Source organism: Gorilla gorilla, chromosome 15 (assembly GCF_029281585.2).
Source record: "Gorilla gorilla gorilla isolate KB3781 chromosome 15, NHGRI_mGorGor1-v2.1_pri, whole genome shotgun sequence".
Lineage (NCBI taxonomy): Eukaryota > Metazoa > Chordata > Mammalia > Primates > Hominidae > Gorilla > Gorilla gorilla.
The window spans coordinates 20,591,152-20,605,001 of NC_073239.2; the positions used below are offsets into that span (position 1 = coordinate 20,591,152).

General features: G+C 39.3%; 1 pseudogene; it reads left to right on the top strand.

Annotated features, from left to right (window-relative positions):
- The first annotated feature begins 9,257 nt into the window (after positions 1-9,257).
- Positions 9,258-10,542, top strand: LOC101132754 (interleukin enhancer-binding factor 2-like; annotated as a pseudogene).
- Positions 10,543-13,850: the final 3,308 nt, after the last annotated feature.

Below are 13,850 nucleotides of genomic sequence, written 5' to 3' on the forward strand. Positions count from 1 at the left end.
GCTTATTGTTCTCTGAATATCTGATTAGCATGGACAGTTAATAGTCAAAATTCAAAATTCATCAACAGTTTTTTATGACAACAGCTATCTTAACAGCAGATCTTCTAATATTATATCTTTGATGGCTTTTATGAAAATCCCCAGTTACTGAAAAAGATATACTATTTTTCATGCGATTAATTTAACAAAAGTCTGCCTCAAAATTTTTGAAACATTAAAAGCTTTCTCACAAAGAAATCAGGATAAAGCTGTTGCAAAAACGATAAAAATATCTATAAGATCACTTAACCTATTAAAACAACTACGTAATTGCATAATTTCTTAGTATAATAAACATAATTATATGTTCTTGATGCCATTAATTGTGTCAGCCCCATTAATTAACACTAAATACTATAGGGAAAACAATCTATTTATATTAAAATTTATAAAAGAACAAAAATCTTATTTTAAATCCCCAATAAACACCACACATCCTCAGTCACAGAGTTCCAACGGTCTTAATTGACCTAGTTTTAGTTAAAAGTAAAAACTACACTTAGGTTCAACCACAGAAAAGAAGAGGCCACTTTTCTAGATTAATTATTATGCTTCAATTATCTGGGAGCTGTTAGTTCAGCTCTCATAATTCTAGGAAACAGTCCTAACACCGTGTCACAGAAACCTTAAATTATATTCTAGTCCGCACTTAGAACTGTCTTACTTTTAAAAGCTGCATTCAACACTTGTCTTTGTGGTCTTTTGCTAAGGATCCAGGAGGCCCACAGGTCTGAACAAACACACTGTGGTCTTCCAACTGGTACCTGGTTTCCGCTCCTGGATTTACCAAGTGACTCCTCCTGTGACTCTGGAAGCCTTGAAAAACTTGGCATCATTCCTTCCTCTGTAGATTAACAATAACTTTATCCATCTTCTTTCCCACAACTATGGAAAGGCTCTGAAAAAAAACAGAAATCATAACTTTGTACCTAATTTGTGATTCCTTGTGGAAGGAGGTAAAGTTCTCTGGGAAAATTAGAGATTGCACGGTCTTTCAAATACTAATAATCATAATCTCAACAATCTCTTTGCTATATTAAAAAACTTACAGGAATTCAGAATGCCTCAAACTGGAAACAAATGTCCATCAACAGGAAGGTAGATTCATACAATGGAATATTCAAGCATAAAAAGTATGAACTACTAATACATAAAACAACATGGACAAATCTCAAAAACATTATGTTGAATGAAAGAAGCCAGACTCATAAGAGTACTCATTATATAATTCCATTCCTACGAAAGCCAAATACAGGTAAACAAATCTATGGAGCTAGAAATGAGATCATGGTTGCAGAAGTAGGGTAATTTTCTAGAAAATTGCACAAGGAAAACGGTGGAGGGTAGAAATGTTCCATATCTTTTTAAGGGGTGATGTTACACAGGTATCAAAACTCATCATGTAAGCACTTAAAATCTGTGCATTTTATTGTATGTTACTTATATATATGTTAATAAAAGAATCTTAGCAAAATGTCTCCTACAGGAGTTACAATTTGCTAAGGACTCTTCCTCAGACCATAAGAATTTACTTAGAACTAATAATAGTATTAGTCTCTGGGGGAAAGAAATGGGGACCAGGATTAGAGGTATTGGTCAAAGGGGGCTCTAGCTTTATCTGTAATATTTTTCATCAGTTTAGCACCTTGCTCTTTTCCCTTTTATCTAGGAGATGAATTTATATTGGTATATGGAGCTGCTGCATTATTTTTTAAGGTCATGTAGTTGTATCAGCCAGAGTTTATCAGGGAGGCAAAACCACTTAAAGTTATGGGCTGAGAGAGATAATATACAAATTAGACCTTGCACAAGTGTTGGGGGAGCTGGGGAAGTAAAGATCTGGGAGGGAGAGTTTGACGTTTCTGAAGAGTTGCTAGTCAATATGAGAAGCCCCTGCAGTACTTCAGGCCACAAAGCGGGTCAACAAAGGGGAAGCCAGGGGGAATCTATGGGAGGCTGTTTCCTCTGTGGGTCTCTAGCAAGGTGCCAGTCAGGAGGAGAAGTTGAACATGGGGCAAAGAAGAGTGAGGGCTTGCCGGCAACCACCAGCCTCTCTGAGTCTGTCTCCCATCCAATCTCCATGCCTTTAAGAGAGAAACAGGTACTGTTCACTTCCACCTTTCAAATGTCCCACTAATTCCTCTTTTGGCCAATTATCACTTAGAATCCTGCAGGAAAGGGGTTCTGGGAAATGTACTTCTAAGTTTACCCAGTTAACCTGGTACTGGTACAAATGACCATGATACGGCTTTACCGTATCTTCGTATTCTTTGTACGGCTTTACCGTAATTTAATCAGTCACCTATTGATGAGCACTTGGGTTGTTACTGAGCTTTTGCTATCACAAATGGTGTTGCAATGAATATCCCTGTCAATTCCCTCCCTCCACACATGCAGGAAGGCATCTGTAGAATACAATCCAGGTGAGGATTGGTCCAACTTGATCCAAATGTCCATACCGAGTCCCCCAAAATTGGACCCAGCCTTGTGGGTGCTCACTGTAAGAGTCAGAGAGCAGGTACTGTGGTTTACTCTGTAGGTATTATGTAGGCACTATGACTTACATAGTATATGCTATGACTACTAGGTAATTTGGGCTCCCCCAAAATTATACCATTCAAGTGATGGAAAACAGTTCCCAAAAGCAAAATAAACAGTTTTTATAGATTGGGGTTTTTCAGCCTCGGTGCTATTGACATTTAGAGCTGAATAATTCTTTGTTATCACAACAAAAATAGCTTCTGAAAGGCAAACTCATACGTACACCACCACCCACCAATTGAGAACCACTGGAAAAACAACAGATTTTAAAATTGGGAAGTAGAGCTAAGTCATTTTGCATAAAAAAGGAAGAAAGGACTGGGGTTTGGGGGTGATAACCTAGGTAAAAAGGGGACTGAGCATGGTGGCTCCCCTCCTGTAATCCCAGCACTTTGGGAGGCCAAGGAGGGCGGATCACTTGAGGCCAAGAGTTCGAGGCTGGCCTGGCCAACATGGCAAAACCCCTCTACTAAAAATACAAAAATAAGCCGAGAGTAGTGGCGGACACCTGTAATTCCAGCTACTTGGGAGGCTGAGGCAGTAGAATCACTTGAACCTGGGAGGCGGAGGTTGCAGTGAGCTGAGATCGCACCACTGGACTCCAGCCTGGGCAACAGAGGGAGACTCTGCCTCAAAAAAAGTGGAGGCGTGGGGGTTAAGAATATTAAACAAGGAAAAAAGTAATTGAGAGGAGTCAGAGAGAAAGCAGCTCACAAGATAGGAGAGTAATATTGGGAGTTGGAATGTGTCCAAAGAGGAACTATTTTTAAATTTTTGACATTTTAATTTTCCCTCAGGGTCTAAGAACAATCATTTCAAACATTGTGTTAATTTTTTTCCTAATTGTAATTATCTTCCTTATCCTCAGATCTTCAGGAAAAGTTCTCTACCTATAACAAATTTATCTATGTTAGTGGTACATTGAGGAGGTGTCCAGAGACAAAGAGACAAGATAGCAAATGAATGGACAAGATGCTGTGAGGGAGTAAGATTCAGAAGAATGTCCCAGAGCACAACACAGCCAGGAATTCACAGAAATACTGGGGAAAAGGCACAGTGGACTTCCCACTTTCTGTGGACGGGGTCTCGACCCATTTTAAGAGGGTATTAAAGGAAAAATTGACTGCAGGAGGCAGGTCAACTTGGAAACATGGGATATATTTTTTTAAATTTTAGGCATGGAGATATGGAAGGATGCATAAAGGCCTGGTATATAACTAAGAGCAGGGACTCTGGAGTCCGAGGGTCTGTCTTGGAATCCCAACTTTGCCACTTATAACCATGTACTTTTGCGCAAGTTATTAAAGCCTCTGAGACTCCATTTCCTTCTCTGTAAATAGGGAAATAATAATACCTCATAGGGTTGTCAAGAGGAGTAAATGAAGCACAATTGTAAAGTGGATGGACAGGAGCTTAGTGTATACAAATTGCTGTACAAGAGCTTGTTAAATAATATAAATAAATATACATCAAAATGTTAAGTGTTTTTTGACGAATATAATTATGGGAGTTTTGAAGTGTTTAAATTTCCTACAAAGAGAATGTGTTACTTATAAAATCAGGAAAAAATAATAAAAAGATTTCCATTTAGGAAAAAATGCAAAGTATCCATAAGAATCTTCATGATAAGCATCAGAAGCAAATTCTTTTCTACAACAAATGATAACAATCCACTGATTATAAAGTTTTCTGTTAAAATAAAACCCCTATGTTTTAAAGAAGTTCAAGTCTGGACATGTGTCCAGCTCAAGATTCAGCTTATCTATCATCAGAAGACAAGTAAGACTAATGAACACATTTGTTCAGGCTCTGGTTCAATGATAAGAGTCTATTACCTTCATAGGATTCATTAGTGTCTGCCTGTAAGAGAGAATATGCTTGAATCATACAAATCTTGCATTTCTTAAGTAGGGACCAGGTTCATTCATTATGGGTGAATAATGAAAACTGCTGTAGCTGTGTCTTTACGAAGAGTATCATACATCTATTATAGATCTACAATAGAATTACCAATAAATAGGACTCTGCCCTCTTATTTACACTTGGAAACAATAGCAATGTGCATACTGCATGCAAAATTCTCACATTTGAGGAACTTTAAAAATCACAATGTAACTCAGCTACATCTCTTTTATTTTTATACAGGTTAAACTTGGTTTAACATCAAATCTATAAATATGTGTTACACTTTCATGCTGTGTAAGAACCGTATTCAGAGATTCCCAGGATTTAAAGGCATGCATGCTATTGTTCTTGCCTCCTGGGTGGCTTGCAGTCTACTTGTGAGGACCACACATGTTCCTTGGCTGGTGGGGGCAGACAGGAGGGAGGAGTAGGAAGGGGACTTGTATTAGGAGACGCTCAAATCTTCTCCTGCACCTACTGCAAATACCATCTGTCAGCCTGTCCTTTCCCTCTTCTGTAACTCAGGCTAATCGATTACAAAAGCAGTAATAGACCCACCACATAGACAAGTGTGGGGCCCAGGAAACACAGGCAGTTTTGTTTTCTAAGGAGTAGACAGTGCAAGACCCCTGCAGCTTATATGATAGGACTATAGAACACCTAGCATAGAATTCCCAACCCGCTGTAAGCAGTAGAGGGGCAAGGAGAATTAAAGCAAGGATAGGGTGCTACTCCAAACTATCTTATGGACCAACACATTGGGAGTCCTTGCCCAGCCACTGGCCTCCATCTTTCAGCAAATGTATTCCTCCCTCATGTTCAATTAATTTCCCCCTTCCCAACTCCAACCATGTGGTTACAGGAAAATGTGGCATGTTCTTATCTGATCCTGCCCTCCTAGTCACAGCTGGCATCCCAAGGCTGAGCAGCCACCTGACCCGGCCACCCAGAGTTCTCCCCTAGCCTTTTAAAAAAATTAATCTGGGAGAGTCAGTCTGTCTCTCTGATAGAAGAAGTTGTAAAAGAACTCCCGTGCAAGGTGTCAACAGCCCCATTAACTGCCAAGTGGAGAAAGCTGGTCTGCAGTGGGAGAAAATAGAGCCGGCACCAAGAGAAGTAAAAACCAAAAAGAGAGACAAAGTCCTGACAAGCTGGTTCCTGGTTTGAGGGTTCCTGAGGCCCCACTGCATTCCTTCCTGCCCGGCTGGTGACTTGGTCATCCTACTCTTCTTTCAGTCATGTCGGCTACCCCAAGATCCTTCCATTAAATATCCCTTTTGCCTAAACGAGTTAAATATGGACTTCTGACACTTATCTAAAGTCTAGTGACTCAAATTAGTTTTTCTTAACCAAAATAAACTATGGAATAATCCTTAAATATGGCTTGGGTACAGACAGCATATTTCTTTACAAAACTAATTCAGAGGTATGTTGATATTCTATTAGATTGATTGTTGTAATGGATTTCTCTAATTTGCAGAGATTTCATACCAAATTTGTGACAGATTTTTATTACTGAGTTATTAGATTACCCTGAAGGACAAATGCTTGTATCTGTATTTTCTCTTCTTTCTTTTCAATGATATTGTCTTACATTAGTTGGCAAGCAAAAAACCTCAGGAACAACTTGCTCGACTTCATTTTCCGAGTGTAAATTGTCCTGTGTGTACATTACTCTTGGTCATATTTCATGAGGTTATAGTGTTTTAGAACTGGAAGGAATCTCATTATCTGTATAAACCTTTTGTTAGAAGCCAACTGGAGTCTGGTAAAAATCTTGAAGAATCAAATAAGTATATATTCAATCAATACAACCTCTTGAGAACACTTCTAAATCACTACTGTCAGTCCAAAAAACAATAATACTATTTTCAATATTAATACTTACATTCAGTTTGGGAACCTTAATATCCCTTCTTTCTCAGTCCTTTAAGACAGAGACCAATCTGCCTTACTATAAAAGGAACAATAACAATATTAAAACAAATTGGTAGCATAAATAAAAACCATACAACCTCATTATCTTTGTGGAGTAAGTGATTACAGTGCTGCTGGTTACCTGCAGAGGCAAAATGCTACCAGCGGCAATTTTGGTGAATTAACTGGGGTTTATTGGCATACCGTCAAGAATTTAGAATGACTCACGGAATGAGTGTTAATGGAGTGAAACCTTCATTCCATCTATTTGGCAAATGGCAAGGCAATCTAATTGTTTTTCCCTAAAGCAACACAACAATCAGATATTTAGACAGCACATTACTTCCTTTGCTACTGGAAGAAACAGGAGTCATGAGACAAGAGAAGAGATCTAAAAAGCACTGAGATTTTTCTTTGAGTTTTATTAGATTTGCTGAACCTGCACTACATGTTTGAAATGCAGGACTGAACAAAAACGACTGCATTTCTAAGGTAAGCACAGTATCCAAGGGAGAAACTTGACGTGAATAAACAAATGTTACTGAGTACCCACTGTGGACTCAGCTCTGTGCTAGATACTTCTCAATCGTATTACCTAATAAGAAAACAACTATGAAAAAAAAAAGCATGAGACCATAATTAAAACTAGTTTGTAGAGTGCTCATATCACGGAGGCACGTAAGTCATACAACCCCTTACCGCTCAAAGGGTGGTCTGCTGACCCTACCATCACCATCGCCTTTGAGCCTGTTAGCAATGCAGAATCTCAAGCCCTGCCCCGACCCATGAAATCAGAGCTACATTTTAACAATCTTTCCATTTGTACATTAAAGTTTAAGAAGCACTGATTTAACCAACTGTCTTGGCTTATAATTGAGAAAAATAAGGCTCAGGGTGGTTAAGTGATGTGTCTGACCAAACAGCTAGTTAAGAACCCCGCTGGGACTCCCAGGTCTCTCAGCCTGCAGGCCAATGGAACTCAGGATACTGCAGGATTTCAGACAAGAGGGATTTAAGTGTGTGTCATTCCTTCAAATGACCATTGATTGTTCCCATCTTCTCTGTGCAAAGCACATACGTACAGAGAGCCTGAGTGAGCCCAATCATCCTGCCTCCTCCCAACACCTCCTCCCACTAATACTCCTGCACAATCCTCCCTGGAGGGACTTCCCCTTTGCCTGTCCTCATTCTAACCTTTTCTAAGGCCCTGTTAAAGAACCAGCTGGCCCATGAAGCCTTCCCTAATGACTCCAGTCCTCTTCAGTTTCTGCCTTTTTAATTCAGATTTGCTCCTACATTCTGCGTAGGGCATTCTAAAAAGTTACTTATTACACCCTGACACATTTTCTAATACTATGTACTAGACATATTAGCATATGGTTATATAACAATAATATAGATGCAATCTTTTTCTCTATTGTGCTTTTCAATAATTGTATCTATGTCTCCTTTCCAAAATAGATTACTTGTATTTTATCATATTAGACCATCACTTAACACAATAACAGAAATAATACGAAACTCTTGGTGGTGGAAGGGATCCTCTCTAAAACATCCCTAAGACATAGACATGCAGTTTTTTACTTGCATGCTTCCTGTGTTAGGAGGCTCACTACTTTTTAAAAAACAGTGCCCTTTTAATTCTGAAATTTAATTATTAGAAAATTCTAAGCCAAAATCTACTTCCCACTAACTTCTACCAGCGTCCTCAGTTCTGCCCTTAGAGGTAGTTTTGAACTGGCTGAATCTGTCTTCCACAGGAAAGCACTGCAAGTATTTGAACTAACTTAACAAAAATAATTTGGAGACACAGAAGGTCTAGCAGTTAGGAGCAATGAAGACCTAAGCCTGTATTCTGCATTTCCTGTCTGTATGCTTCTTAACGAATTCATGGTATCCATAAATTTTTGTTGAACATCTACTATGTGCTGGACTGTATGGAGCACATGCCTTGTGGAGAGATTATAGGACAGAGGAAAGATGACAAGATCACACATACCTCTGAAGCTGTAGAATGGAAACAATTTCACAATGGAAGCTTGAGATCATTTCATCTGACCTTCCATTTCACCCAGGTCTTCCTAAGCTGCCAAAGTATAAGCCTCTCTAGTCATCCCTCCCCTCCCACACATGCACTCCAATTTGGTTCTACGTTCTTCCTTAGCAAATCATCTTCCCGTAGCTGCTCTTCTAGAATTCCAACTCCCAAGTTCATAAACTCTGCTGAACTCTCCGCCTTTTCCCAGAACACTAACTCCAACTGCATGGCAGGATTTCCACTGAGGATGCTGCCTTCCCGTCTACTAAAGTGAAGGCTGCTTATTTTCCCAATGATGACTCACAGCAGAGCCAGAGAAGGAGCTGCCATTCTTTAAGCCTCCCAATGGCTTTTTAGATTCCTCACTTATTCATTCATTCATTCAAACTAGGATCCCTCGCCCAGTATACAAACACCTCTTCTAAGGCTAATGCATTCTAGTTACAGGAATAACTAGAGAATCTTGTAATAGTCCCTCTCAGCTCCAAAGGCAATTTGCCCTCTCTGGACAATGTAACACTGAATCAGGAATGGCTGAGCTGAGGACAGATTCTAGACTGTATTTCTGAATTCCATATTTCTTCCAAGGGGAGAAAAGTGAGATCTTTTCTGCTATTTCATCATCACATTACAATTTGGAGAGGAAAATTCTACCTTCATAAATGCTAGAGAGTAAAAGATAAATAATGGAATGTGTAATGCTAAAGGCTTATAAAGTTTAAGCCTACCATGATTTAAAATGAGGTATCTGAGAGGAAACGGGTGGTTAGTGCAGCCTCCAGTGTGGGGGATTTAAGGTGCCACGAGAGATGACAGAGGCCATGGTCGTGGTGGGCGCTTTGGTTCCAGAAGAGGCCCAGGAGGAGGGTTCAGGCTCTTTGTGCCACATATCCCATTTGATTTCTACGTGTGTGAAATGGCCTTCCCAGGGGTCAAGCCAGCACCTGATGAAATGTCCTTCAGTGAGGCCTTGCTGAAGAGAGATCAGTACCTGGCTCCCAACTCTGCTGAACAGGACTCTGTCCTTTCTCTGGTGACAAAAATAAACAACGTGACTGATAATTTGATTGTGGCTCTAATTTGAAGTGCAAATTCAAGAAGTCTGACAGGTGGGATCGTACAAAAAGAGAAAGATGCCTACAGGCCACAGTGCAGCTGCCCTGGTGGTAATACTAAAGACTCTGCCGACACTGGAAGCTGTTACTGCCCTGGGGAACAAAGCCGTGGAAAGCCTCACAGCACAAGATCCTTCTGAAGTTTTGACCGTGCTGACCAACAAAACTGGCTTGAAATCAGTTCTTCTCATGCTCCAGTGAAGATTCTCATTACAACAGTGTCACTCAGTCTTGGAAAACTGGACCCCAAAGTCTATTTGGACAGCAAGGTATTGCAGAATGCCTTGGCAGTCATCTGCCCTGCCTGCTGGATTGAGAGAAGTGCCTCTCAGTCCATAAAGTTCTCATCAGACTACTCAAGGACTTGAGGATTTGTTTTCCTGGCTTTGAGCCACTCACATTCTGGATCCTTGACCTACTGGGTCATTCTGCTGTGATGAACAACCTCACCAGACAGCCTTTGGCCCTAAACGTTGCATATGAGCATTGCTTGCAAATTCTGGCTGCAGGACAGTTCCCGCCAGGGTCACTGGGTGTCACTGACCCCTGTGAGAGTACACACAGTCATGACCATGCAACTGCAGGACATGGTCTGCCACACAGCTGTGACTCTGGTCTGAATCCTCTGGTGGCTTCAGGAAGATCCTTGGCCAGGAGGATGATGCCAGCCATCTTGCTTCCAAAATATCTATCTGGGATGGAGTGATAGTAACACCTTCAGAAAAGGCTTAAGAGAAGCTGCCAGAGAAACAGGAAGGAGAGGAAGAAAAGGAGAAGACAGAAGAACCACCTCAAGGAGAGAAAGAGGAAAGCTGGAAACTCAGGAGTGGCCTTCCCTTCACTCCCTCTCCTACCCAAGGGGGAAGACTGGAGCCTAAGCTAGCTGCCAGTGGGCTTTACATGGTGGCAGGCATTTCCATGGGACAGGAAGACAACAGGAAGGAAAATAAACTCTGTAGAAGGAAATGCCAGTCCAGTGGGTTTTGATATTGGCTTAGCAGCCAGTCTCCCATTTATGACCTATGCCATCCATCTATAATGAAGCGGGATACCAACATTTCTTCCTCATACTCTAGAATCCCCAACTCCTGAAAACCCTTCTCTCAACTAATAACTTTGCTGTTGAAATGTTGTGAGCTGTTAGTGTCCGGAAAACTTTTTCTAAGAAAAACAATGAAAATACTTCCTAATAGGGCATAAATAAATAAATATAAAAGGAGATACCTGAGAGCAAACACTGCTTTGAAGATCTACAAATTTCTACTTTTTCCTTAGAGATGTAACTCCCAATGAAGCTGTTGTTTATAGATTTTCCTTTCATTAATTTGGACGAAATGAGCCCGAAGACTAAGGGACTCGGTAGAGAAAGAGAGCAATGACTATTGATGACTTTTTGTGGACTTTGCAAATTAACAAAGCCATCTGGTGACAGAGAACCCCACTGGCTGACACTCAGGCCATGTCAACTCCTATCTTTAACCAAGCTTTCACAACTTAAGAGGTCTTCCAGCCTAACCTCACTGCCCAACCTGGACTTCAAAAAGTATAGCTGTGTAATTTGTTTATTGCATTCTATTTCATATTCTATTTTTATCCCCAAATAGACCTGCCTGAGAACAGAAACTGTTCTTCCTACTTCTTTTGCCTACAAAAAGGCATAAAATTAATACGTGTTGAGACCTTTTGTACTTTCCTCATCAGAATATACAGTGTTTTAAGAACAGACTGCAAATTTTATCAGTGGAGTGTTACATATCAAGGAGGCCCTCTTTTCTCTCACCTAAGATAGTGCTACATTAAAACAAGCACTTGATAAATGCCTTTTAATGACAGTATAATAAAAAATCATTATAACATTTAATAGCTGCTTGTCACATGTACAAATATATACAGCAGTTTTAAAACAGTAGGTACAAAATAGAAAGGTTCCCATATCTTACCAAGTTGATAGCTAGCTTTTAAATAACTGCAGCACACTGGTAGACATTATGTAAGTGAATCTGTACTTCCAAATAGGCATGTTTTACACTTCTGAATATGTGAATAAAGGAATTGTTCTAAGGTATTCACTACACACACATGTGCACACACACACACACACACACACACACATTTTCATCATTGGCAACTTTTTCCTGGATTCCTCAGGCTTGAGTCAAGTGTGTTCACCCGCTCTGCCTTTCACCAGTGCCATCTCTTCATACACCCGTAACTATCTGGCACAGGGTGAAATCATGATTTAGCAAAAGGGCAAGTAGGAGGCAAAATGGAGTGCTATCTTCCCTAATTGCTATTTAAAGGAAACAATAAAAAGGATGAAACAAATTAAATTAGCAAAGAAGCAAGAGCATCCCAATGAACTGGCCAAGATAATCAACTTGGAAAATTAGCTATTAAACCTTCATGCATACTCATTTTCATAATTTTTTGTGTGTGCTTCTGAAACGCAACCCCCCATTGAAATGGCTGGGATGAAGTTGCTTCATTTCTCTGAGATAAGTCATTTGCAATTGGTCTTAATGAAATTAGAGGTGAGGTTTTTTAAATGCCCTGGTTCATCATTTCCCATTTCAGTACTGGAGTGTTCTGACTGGAGTTGGGGAAGTATGTAAACGAGGTGAGAAGCTGGCTCAGACTAGTCACCTTTCTGAATTCTTCCACTTTATTTTAATATCTTTTCCAAATGTATGTGCAGAGTATGGATTTTGGTTTTTATTATCATTACCTTTATGTATCATCATCATCACCATATCATCATCCTCACCATCATTTAAAAGACCTGATTTTTACTTATTTGCAGACTATCTTCCTTAAATGTTTAAGGGTAAGAATTTCTATGCATATTTTTATCTTTTAATCTCATCATCTTGCGCTCTCAATGTTAGTCCTTCTTATGTATAGGTCTTCAACCTTGTAAAAGGCTAATCTTTATTACTCACAGCAGTCATTGAAAAGACCACAAGCATTAATAAGATCTATAAAGAATAAATATTCACACTTACTTTTACCCAATAACCCTAATTTTTCAGTCTGTGAGCTGTTACTAAAGTACAGAATAAGTAGCCAAATGCATTTATTTAAGATTCTTCTTTGGAACTTCCTTTCTACTCATGGGTTTGCAAAACTGCTACCTGGGGCAAAACAGGAATTAGAGCACATATTTAAACAGGACAAATTTTAATAGGAAGAGAAGCAATGAATTTGGATTATTCATCATCAAAAATTGTGAGAGCCAACATCCTGAAGATTAGCTATTCACATATGAATGTTTCAATTGAAGATTAAGAACATATCTTTATATGGTGGATTATCAGTGTGGTCTACTCCTCTTTTTCTTGATTTTGCTTTTTTTAAAATAAATATTTTAATCTACTGCTGAAGAAAATAATTTCTATAAACCCTTTTCTCCACATGTGAACAGTGAGTGGCATTTCTGAACTTAGGCAAGATTTAATAATCCCAGAACTCTCAGACCAGAATTTCAGAGGCTCCTAGATGTGTTATGAGGCAGCTTAACAATATGATTTCACAGGCCTTGGGTGGCAGAAGGAAGTCCAAATGTATGCTTGGTACCTAAAAGGCCAATGTTCAAGCTAACTAGTGCTCTGCATGTTCAGTCTTATTTATTCTTTATTTCTGAGAAAGAAATAAAAGACCAAAAGAAAAGAGAAACTCTAAATCAGGGGTGTCCAATCTTTTGGCTTCTCTGAGCCACATTGGAAGAAGAAGAATTGTCTTAGGCCATACATAAAATACACTAGCACCAACAATAGATGACGAGCTAAAAAATAAAAATAAAAATCACAAAAAAATTCATGAGGTTATAAGAAAGTTTACTAATTTGTGTTGGGCCATATTCAAAGCCATGTTGGACTGCATGTGGCCCGTGGGCCGCAAGTTGGACACGGCTGCTCTAAATCAAAGTAAGTAGATGGAACTTCAGGCCAAGTATTTGATATTCGTGTTAACTTTAGCTAACGTTAGCTAAATGGAAAATGCCTGATGGCATACAATTAGATTAAAATACATTTTCACTAGAAAGACAAAGAGGTCTTACCTTTTGAGGTGGCAATAAATAGCCCTTGGTAGATATACATCCTCATAATTGTGCATTAATATTAGCTTTGTATATTTTAAATTTATCAGAATAGGATGATGTGTGCCCCTTGTTTACAACTGTGTTAAAACATTTAAAATGAAAAACACATGTATTAAACTGTCACACCACCTGATCCATTTTTTCCTTTGTTAGGAATCAACACGTTAGATTTTCAAGTTGTTTTCTTGCCTGTTAA